Source organism: Mus caroli, chromosome X, assembly GCF_900094665.2.
Source record: "Mus caroli chromosome X, CAROLI_EIJ_v1.1, whole genome shotgun sequence".
NCBI lineage: Eukaryota > Metazoa > Chordata > Mammalia > Rodentia > Muridae > Mus > Mus caroli.
The window spans coordinates 51652562-51663463 of NC_034589.1; the positions used below are offsets into that span (position 1 = coordinate 51652562).

The window sequence follows — 10902 nt, forward strand, 5'->3', positions numbered from 1 at the left end:
TCTGAGCCAAAAAAAAAAAAAATAGAGGAAATGGCCAACCAATGACTGGCCCAACTTGAGACCCACCCCATGGGAGAGAGCCAACCCCTGACACTTTTAATGATAGTCTGCTCTGCTTGCAGACAGGAGCCTAGCATAACTGTCTCTTGAGAGGCTTCATCCAGTAGCAGATGGAAACAGATGCAGAGACCCACAGCCAAACATCAGGTAGAGCTTGGAGAGTGCTGTGGAGGAGTAAGGGATAGCACTGAGCAAAACAGAGGGGTCAAGGACACCACAAGAAGACTTACAGAGTAATCTGAGTCTAGGGGACTCACAGAGACTGAACCACCAATCAAAGAACATGCAGGGCCTGGACCTAGGTCTCCCACACATTTGGAGCCCTTGAGAAGCTTAGTCTTCATGTGGGTCCCCTAACAATTGGAGCAGGGGCTGTCTCTGACTCTGTTGCCTGCCATTGGATCTCCTTCCCTACCTGGACTGCCTAGTTGGACCTCAGTGGGAGAGGATATACTTAGTCTTGCTGGAACTGGATGCCCTAGGGCAGGTGGTACCCAAGAAGGGATTCCCCTTCTCTGAGGAGAAGGGGAGGGAGTAATGGGAGGTGGGATTTATAAGGGTGGAACTGGGAGAAGGGCAGCAAGGGGGGGAGGGGCTATGATGAGATGTAAAGTGAATAAATACATAAATAAATAAATAAATAAATAAATAAAGCTTGGAAATGGAAAGCGTGGAGGGCCTGGGAGAGGGTAGGAGGTGAAATCAGAGAAAGGAGCCAGCAGGGACCCTTATGAGGCCTGTAGGCTAGAGCCTATGGCTTTATTCTGCTTTAGAAGCCAGTGGAGTCCTGGGATTCTATTATGTAGCTTATGGCTTATACTTCCCAAGTCTTTCACAATGTTCCCAGGCATGCAATGCTGTGTCAATCTGTACTACTCAAGTTTACAGACCCTGGACAATCCTTTGGAGACAGGTTGTCACCGGAAGGACCAAGGACGGCAGAGTTCAGGAAAGTTCCATTTGTAAGAGTTGGGTTTCTGCACAACAGAGGAACTTCTTCAGTCTATATGTACCCGTGTGGTCATGTGACACCCTACAAAAATTAAGAAGAGCAAATGATGGCATCAGTGTCACTAGTGCCACTTCCTAAGAGTAGACCAGATGGTAGGGATCAGATGGGACACCAATTTTTTGGTCACAGGGAAGATTTTTGTGTGACTCCCAAAGGACTGGGTGACAGGTAGTTGGGGGTGAGTATACACAGGGATGCATGAGTGAGTGTTAGGTTTGAGAACCTGCTCACACCTTTGGAATAGTACATCAGTGGATACAGAAACGCCCCAACAGAGGGGAAAATGCTCAATATGGGCCACATCACCAATCACACTGACATTTCAAAAGTGGCAGAGAAAAGGGGATCATGTCTGTCTATGACTAAAGAGTACCCTCCAACTGTACCCATTCAGGTACAGTGGAGTAAAACTGGGCCTAAATAGCAGCAAGCCCTTTTGATTACTCTGTGGTCTCTTCCAAAGTTTGACTCCAGTGAACTTCTTCAAATAAAACAGGCTAAGAAACAGACTACATGCTTCATGAAGTTCCTAAGGAGTAAATGAGACAGACCATTTACCTCTAGAATTTTAAACAATGTCAGGTGCACTAACAAAGAATATTGCTTGTATCTTCATTCTTGATTTGTCTTTTGAAAGCCACAGAAATAAAGTAGTTTATATTTTTAATGCATTCATAGCAATTAACAGTACACCCTATGGGCTGAGTTTTATGGGGAGACAACAACAGGGAAAAAATGGACTTCTTCCACTGATAGTCATTTCATGTCATAGTTTCACATAGAAGTACTTCTTGAGCCATTCCCAAATATAGGCTGAATCTTAACCAGCAATGATTCATACTCCTAAATCTCTCCACCCCAGAAAACAAGTCAAGAATTAATTTTCATTCATTGTTGTTCAAATGCACTGAGCCATAAGTTCTCTGCAGCTTGAGAATCAAAGCCTGTCAACATTCAGCCACCTCTGACAGCTCACCTAGGCTGAGCAGATCTAGGCATAGCTGTAGCATAAACATGTAGGGCAGAGGTCTGCATGCAGCTATGTGGACATAACACAAGATTTAACCCCACAAAAAACAAACCACTAAAGCCCTAGTTGATGCCACCTTAGTTGGTCTCTCTGGCCTCCCTCAGGTCCCATAATTCCATAAAGGTAACCTCAGCCTGTGCTGTCTGTGGCATTTCTCAGCAGCTTTCATTTCTGAAATAACAGGGAAAATGGCTGAAAATGACACTAACATATTCCAATATGTGAATGCCCTTGTTTTGACTTGCTTTTACTGTAGCGATACTGTTTGTGTTTAAACAGTCAACAATGGAAATATTAATGGATGAAAATGCTGTTTAATTAACTAGCTTTTATCAGACACCATGTCAACAGCTATATTTAGCAACCGAACTAATGGAGAAAGCTGCTGCAGAATTAGTCAGCACATCAGCCTGTTAAATAGCAAAGAGCAGAGGAAGCCTTTTGTCTCCCCCATTGAACAAGAGACTGAAAAATGCATCTAATTTTAGCATTTCTAGAGCCGAATAAAAGATGTGAAACACAATCATCAGAAAAAATGTCACGCACAGCCTAAGTACACATTCATCAGAGAAGAAATGCCAAGACGATGGCAGCATAAGAGGTCTGCCCAGAAGCGAGAATTCATCATCATGACTGAATTCTTTAAAATAACTTACCATTAAAAAAAAAAAAGCCCAAGGCTCCAGGTCCTAGGGAATAATACTGAATATTGAGTAGGTGGCAGGGATATTTTTTCCTAGACGTGATTTCAGCATTTAATGACATCATCAGTGTAATTGAAGGGAAAGATGAGAAAAATGAAAAGAAAAGGTTTCTTTCCAGGGTGAGCTTTGATCTCCTTGAGGGTCTTTTATTTTGAGAGCGAACAAGCAGGTGAATCTAGGGAGCAGAAAGGAGGAGATGGTGTGCATGCAGATCTCTTTGAATCTAGCCATCCTGACCAGACTGGAGATGTTTCTCTATGTTATGGAGACAAATTTCACATTTTAAAATAGAGCATGCAAGGAGGCTTGTGCTTTGATCAGGTGTGATCATGTATTTTAAGATTTTAGTATTTCAAGAATCTGGATTGGTGCAAAGAGTGCCCCCAATAAGTATTGGCTGATTATGTGGTACAGTCCTTGTCTACCCAATCAGCACAACAACAACAACAACAAAATGCTGAGGAAATAAACCAATGGTTTCATGGTGAAACCATGGTGAAGTAGGCACATGCTGGACTCTCTCAGTACTGCTGCAGTGATCCATGAAGTCTTTTGACATATATTTAAAAGTCTCCGTGGGAGCCTCCCCCCCCCCCACGTGAGACGCCAGGGTCGAGCATCAGGCTTCCTACTCTTCCACACGCATACACATGTACATCCGGACTGGGATTGGGCCAGAATTTCAGGCTTACACTTTTGTTGTTGTTAGATCCCCATCTATTTTGTGCCATATGGTATGGATGCTAGAACTGCTAAATCTTGTCAGGGAAAGCCATGTATGACCTGAGCTATTGGTAAACTGAAAGGCCAGAACTGAGGCCATCAAAAACCTACCTTCATGAACGTGGTAATGGACAGAAAAATCACCAAAGAAACTTGATTCTCAACAAAATGATGCACCCAGCTATGTATTGGGTTATACCTAGCTTTTATGGTTTTCTATGAATTTTGTTCATTGAGTTGGGCCTGCTTAATTTTGGTAAACAATTTTTTGCGACGTTTTTCACAATGAAGTTTAAAATAAATTTAAAAGAAAAATAATATAAAACTATCCCAAAAATATTTATACGTTTCTCAGGAATAAGGGAACTTGATAGGTTGTCAGGTACAAGATCAATATATAAAAATCATTTGTAATTCTGCACTGTATCACCAATTCAATACTGAAATTAAGAAAATAATTTCATTTGTATTAGAATAAATTACTTAGGAATAAATTTTATAATAGCATAAAATTTGTGCTCACAAATTGTCCAAAGAAGGTTTAATCAAAAATGAAATTTCTCTTCTGTTGGGAGGAGGGAGATGCTGAAGCCTGGTACCAGCCAGAGAGAAACTTGCCTCACAGGATGAGATCTCACATAGTTCTAACAACTTATCACACCTCCGTAAAGGACAGACTGGAGCCTAGAAAATATGGAGTCAGTGATGGAAGGGAGTACACATTGGCCAGGGTTGCTTAGTTATACACATTGCTCGCCTTTTATTTAAATCACAATCTCAAAGACAAACACTGGGTAGCCAGATCTCTTTCTTAGTGGCTACATCGATTCAATCTCCCTTTTCGGCCTTTAGTATTACTTGTTCCTTGTACTTTTATATGGGAAGATGGGTTTGACCGTAACTTGTTGGGAATGACAAACTCCAGGATTTGTCCCTAAAATCTCTAGTAACACAGATATTAGGATATATATATATATATATATATATATATATATGTGTGTGTGTGTATATATATATATATATCCTAATATCTAGCCTAATGCTAAAATAAAAGTTTAATTTTAATATATGTACATTTTTGCAAAGAAATATAGCAATAAACCAGATATAATGCCAGATACCTATTTTCTCAGCCTTGGGAAATGAAGGCAGAGTGATTAGAAGTGCAAGATTATCCTCAGCTACATAGTGAGCTAGAAGCCCACCTAAGCTGCCCAAAATAAATAAATAAATAAATAGATAGATAGATAGATAGATAGATAGATAGATAGATAGATAGAGGACATACATGTCTGGCAGAGGAGGGGAGGATAGCATGAACCTGAAAGTGGTTTTCCCAGGGCAAGTCTCCACTGCACCCAAAGGTGTGCTGACTGCTGGGATTTCTCCTAATATAGGAAACTTGACTGAATAATTTATGCTAGTGAGAAAAAGCATGAATACAGTCTCCCTACTAAAAAAAGTCTGTGCTAAATAATCAAATCAGAGTTAACATGCAAAGCATGAGTTAGATTAGGTCAAACCTCTGTTGTAGAAGAGAATGGAGATATGAATTTAAGGAGGCAATACAGAGAACACTGTAAAATACTCAATTGTAAAAGAAGTTGATGGCCTATATTTATGTGCCTGATGCTGAGTATAGTATTTAGTATATATACTTGGCATATAGTGTTTAGTAAGTAGTGATAGCATTTAGATTTAACTGGATAGCCACAATAACATGATGTAACAACATTACTATAGAATATAAATATTTACAATAAAAATAAATTATTGTTTGTTGATATTTGAGAATGGAAGATTTCTATATATCGATATATAGTATATAGGGGAGAATATTCAGGCTGCCGAATTTATTGTAGGAAGCACACCATCAAAAATGTTTATAGACACATGAGTTTATATACTTCCCTGGACCTCAAAACCAACAGAAGGCCACACTCACACCTGAGTCCATGTCTGCAAACATTGCTCTACTATTCTATCTATGGATGATAAATTTGATTATTCTTCTTAGTTTAGAAATACCTTATGCGGTTGTTCTAGATTAGCAAGGCCTTGTTCTTGGGGTCAAGCGCTGTACACCGATGAGTAAAATTCATCACTTTCCTTTTAGGAGCTGGAGACTTTATAGGGGAGATAAACTGTCTTTACAATGTGACATAAGATTAGCGCAATAGGGGCAAGAGGTCTTGATGACAACTTCCGTTGTCATCTGTGGAGAATGGGAGAGAATACTTTGGATTGCGTTGTCACAGAAGAATTTCAGCAGGTTCTTTGTAAAATGGGTAAAATTTAGACTGCTGAAGAAAGGAGAGATGATGCTAATGAGAATGTATTTGTTCACATACCTATCCATTTACTCATCAAAGAAACATTAGCTTAAAATGGAGTAATAAGTGTAATTAAATGGGCCTTTTAAAATATCCTGTTTTGGAAGAAATAAACTGTATAAAAAACATTTGTGAGACATCTAGGGAATTCTGAAACCTAACTATTTGCTGATGGCAAGGGAATTTTTTTTTTAGTTAATTTCTCTTACATGTAATAATATTGTATGAGGAGTCTTTATCTTTTACCAATGTGTACTGGACTATTTTTTATGGAATAATATTTTTCATTTCATTTTAAATAGTCCAGTGTGTATGTACAGTTTGGAGGGAATAGGTAGAGGGAGACTAAACAAAAGAAACAAATCATATGTTAAAGAAAGTGTTTGATGCATGGCAGTTTATTGTACTAGTTTCTCTCTTTTTATTGCCTCCAAGAAATACCTTTAAGAGAACTTCCAGGTTCCAAGAAACTGGAGGGAGATATAAGTGGGAAGGACATGTTACAGTGCCTCTCCTTTCATGGTAGAAATAGACACATGAACTTACTTGGTACGTCAGCATTATCTGTTATGCTAAATGGCATGATCCATGTGCTATGGGATCAATGGATTCTGTGTGGGATTCTCAGGGGCAGCTTGGAAGAGGAAGGGAGGCTTTACTAGTTCAGAAGGAGAATTTAACCAGACTTTGGAATTTATTGGATGGGGAATCAAAAGAAATGGATTTTTTTTTCTTACTTTGAACACTGACATAGCAACCTCAGAGACAGGGAACAGAAGAGAAATTGGTTGGGATGGAGATCGACACAGAGTAGTTCAACTCTAAATCTCCAGAGGCTGAGCTACTCCTGAAATGTAGAGGTGGCGAAGATTTCACACAAATGGCTTTAGGCAGGATGAACTTCAGCGACTAAAACATGGTGAGGGAAATGTGCAGTCTCCATCCAGGTAGATGCAGCTCCCTCCGCACAGGCTCTGAGCTGAAAGGGTGGTTGGCCACAGTGGTAGGTAGATGCACTCACTGAGCTCATGCTGCCCTCCATCATTATCATGAGGCTTGATGAACCTCAAATGGACCAAGTGTTTTAGGTCTGAAGGTCTCTCGTGGAAGGGGATCTGGATGCATGGGCACTTTAAGAAAACAAATCACCAACCTGAAATAAGTAACCAAATAGAATTGCGGTGGTAAAAGTGATGAACACTCTTCTTTTGTTGTTTTGGAGTTACAGTTTATTGGTTGGGATTGTGGGCTTGAAAGCTCCTTGTTTTATTTTTAAATCCTGACTCTACAGTTTCTTTGCCTCAGTCTTCTCCTCTGTAAGGTGGGGAACATAATATCTAATATGAAACTACATCAGATGATGAATATAAACTGTGCTAATTCTTGTTACTTTCTTTCTCTCTCCCTCTTTCTCTCTTCCTCACAATGCAGGGCTCATGCTAGGTGGGATCATGCTAACACTGGGCTATCTTTTTAGCCCTCTCTCTAACAATACTTTTTGAAAAGAAGGCAAAGGATTGATTGTTTTGTGTATTAAATGCTCCATATTTCCTTCTAAGAGGACTCAACGTTCTATTGAAATTGAATATCTGTAATGGGCATAGTAAGGAATGCCTTTTAGACATGTAAAATTAGCTTAGTCAGGATCCCCACTACATCCAAGGCTACTCCTGATAACCAGAACTCAATGACATCACTCACTCAAGATAACCAGACGTACTCCTAGCCTTCTCCACCCCCCCCCATGACGCCCACTGGACAGTATATAGGCAGAGACCAAGAGCAAGGCTCTACTCTGCACATCTGGAGAGACACCACCTTGATCTGTCCTGTGGCTGTAGAGTCTACCCACCATCCTGATTCTTGATTTAGAGACTTCTTTTAGTGACTGGAGCTGACCTTCAGGTGAGCACCTTTGGGGAGATAGGCTTAGGACTGTAGTTAGGAATTTAGAGTGTGAACATTGTATAATGACCTCAGCAAAAGAAAATATACCTTTTCTTATACTACCTACATGTATTTAACTTCTTGCTCAAATAATATTCCTTTCCTCATGTCTATTATATTCCTCAACCAAAAAATGCAAGCATACTCAGATCTGAGATTAGACTATCTGAATTTATCCTTTTGTGTGTGTGTGAGTGTGTGTCTCTGTGTGTGAATCTTCACATTAGATGATTACAAAAATGTTCTAAAACAAACTCACCACTTGAACAACTCCTTCCCTTCTACTTATTCAGCAATACCACCACAGTTCTATATGTTTTAAATGAAACAGTGTGTTTTCTGTGACCTCCAGAAGTTGAATTCCAATGCAAGAAAGTGACCAGCTAGAGGGAGAGCAGGGCTGACCTTGCTTGTGCAGCTTTAGCTAGGGTGATGGGAGAGGTGGGGCACAGCTCACATCAGGTGCCCAAGACTTCCTGGGAGGTAAGACAGGAAGCAAGAAAGACAGGCAGGAAGATGTGGAACAGAGTTGGTGGGGGTTGAAGGAGGAAAGAAAGAAGGTTAAAGAGGTGAAATGAAAGAAAGGGACACTTTCTACCAATTGGGCAATGGAAGGTTCCTTAAGAGAGGGTCTGTAATTTCCTGTCAGATTCTAAAGATACTTGTGCCCTTCCCTTTGGCTAGTTGATTGTGAAATAATCACAAAGGTCCCAGGAATCTCCTGCTGGGTAAAGAGAAAGGTTGACGGAAGAACCTGCTTCCCAAGGAGAGATTTCACACAGTATTGACTACTACAGTCAGGATTTCCTTGTGGGACAGACTGGAGTCTAGTGGCGTGTCAGTTTCCAGATCATACCCAACTTGGCCAACACTGCTCAACTACACATATTTCTGGCTCTTTATTCAATCCTAATCCTCATGTTACATGGATTTGGGAGTCACTAGACCTTTATTTGTTCTTATCAATGTGGCTCATAGAATAAATCATCTTCCTTTCTCCACTTTTTACTATCACTTGGGACTTGAATTGTCTGAGCAGAAACAGGTGGTGGAGCCGACCTTGTTAGGCCTGCCAGAGCCCAGGCTTTGATCTGAAAATCTCCAGTAACTGGCTCTCTGTCCAGAGCCACCCAGAGCTTTCCCACTGAGTGCTCTTGGCTGTTTCTTTCTGGTTGAGCCCAGGGCTGGTATGCAGGGGAGCTACTTGAAGTGGTGCTAATTGTTCCAGGCCTTCCCATGATGGCCTGGGGCGGATCAGCCTCCTTTCCTAAGAAATGTGTGGAGAGATTTTTTTGCAAATCCAGAAATACCAGACCTCAGTGAGCCTAAGGGCTCAGAAAGAGAAAAGAGACCTAGGCTCTGGGTAGCAAGATAGAGGAAAGGAATTTTGCAAGTAGCTATTGGGTCGGGTAAAAGAGGCCATCACTTGAATTTTGAAGCTTGGGGGGGGGGGCGCTAACAGCAGTGTTTAGACCTTTTGCTTGGTTTAAATACACAGCTGCTCCGCCTCTCGACAACATCTGCTTCCACATAAAGGGCTGATTCTCTCCTCTCCTATCTGGCCTTCATGTTTTTAAATCAAGACTTTGGATTCCTTTAATGAACCTCTCTCCTGACTCACTAGACATTCTAAGTACTGACTATTCTCACCTTTCAAAGTTTTCCTTGACCCTACTCCTTCCTCCTGGTCCTTTTCGGGTCCTCTTTAAAAGGAACAACAACAAAAGCAGGTTTCTCTAGTTCACCTGCAATTCCTTCAACCCTCTTCTAACCAAGTCCTTCTAGTTCCCTCCACTGACATAGTGGGATTCTCCTGGCTTCCTTGCCTCTGCTCCTTCTGTCTGGAAAGTTATCCTTTGGTTCTTTACACCCACTGCTTTCATACCATGCAGGGCTTAGATTAAATGCTACCTTCTTTCTCGCATTATTTATACCCCCTTTTATCCTGCAGTTTATCCCACTGTGTTTATTTTCTCACTTGCTCATAATCTGTCTTCCTCCACCAATAAAGCCGAGTGTGTGCACAACTGTGCTGTATCTACAGCGTTTGGCACAGTACTGGGCACATGCTGAGGGCTCACTGAACTGAACTAGGGAAAGAACGACGGAGTCAGTCACTATGTGAAGCTCTGCTGTGAGAGCTTTAGGAATGATGGAAAGCCCTCTGAATAAAGGCTCTTTTCGTTCTGTCCAGCTTGTTATTAAGGGGAGAGGTCGTCGGTGGGTCTTTCAGTGTGGTGGGAACCAAGAGATCTGCAATCACTGGCTGTACTGGGCTGTGCAGGTCAGCGAGGCCCCTGGAGAGGCTAGAGGCCACCTTGGCTGTCTCTCTTTGTTGCTCCCACCTCCCGGGCTCTGGCCGTGGCTGCCTGCAGTGACTCGTGACTCCCCAGCAGCCAGCGAAGGCCTGAGCCGGTGAGGGAGGGGGGCGGTGGGCGCCCCTGGCCCGCCCTCCGCGTGCCCTTCGGACGCTTGCAGGGGGTGCTCCGGGAAGCCGCGCCACCGCGGGCTCGCGGCCACCTCTCGCGCGCACTGTGCGCGCCTAGCCGGCGGCTTGGCCTCTCCCGAGGCGGGGCCCACGCAGCCGCGCCCCCTTCCCGCGCTTGCCCGACTGGGCTCCCGCGCGTGAGCGCGATCTCCCCGCACCGCAGCCCCCTCGCGCCACGGGCAGAGCCCAGGCGGACGCGCGCTCCGCCCTGCCCCTCCCCGCCCCGAGTGGGCTGCGCCCGCCCCCGCTCCCGCCCCCGCCCCCCCCCCCCCCCGCCCTGCCCCTCCCCGCCCCGAGTGGGCTGCGCCCGCCCCCGCTCCCGCCCCCGCCCCCGCCCCCGCGCGTGCTCCCTCCTCCCTCCCACCCTCTTGCGCCCCTCCCCGTGCGCCCCTCCCGCGCCCTACATCCACCGCCCGCCCGAGGGGGCTCAGTCCTCTGCTGCCGCTGTCGCCGCCGCGCTTTGGTGTCGGAGCTGGTAGCGGCCGCCGGTGCCGCCTAGACAGCTGCGGGGGTGAGCATCCCCAGACAGTAAGCCCGCTTTCCCTCCGCGCGCGCGCGCGCGCGTGTGTGTGTGTGTGTGTGTGTGTGTGTGTGTGTGTGTGTGT

General features: G+C 43.7%; 1 protein-coding gene across 4 annotated transcripts in view; it reads left to right on the top strand.

Annotated features, from left to right (window-relative positions):
- The first annotated feature begins 10700 nt into the window (after nucleotides 1–10700).
- The window catches only part of Fhl1 (four and a half LIM domains 1), a 60529-nt gene continuing 60327 nt past the window's right edge, over nucleotides 10701–10902 (top strand). For 2 of the 4 annotated variants that reach the window (XM_029473371.1, XM_021152964.2), the window contains exon 1: nucleotides 10722–10808. The gene's annotated coding sequence lies outside the window, so the exon portion shown is untranslated. Of the gene's footprint in view, nucleotides 10826–10902 lie in introns of all 4 variants that reach the window. The other 2 variants (XM_021152963.2, XM_029473370.1) reach the window with 2 other exon arrangements.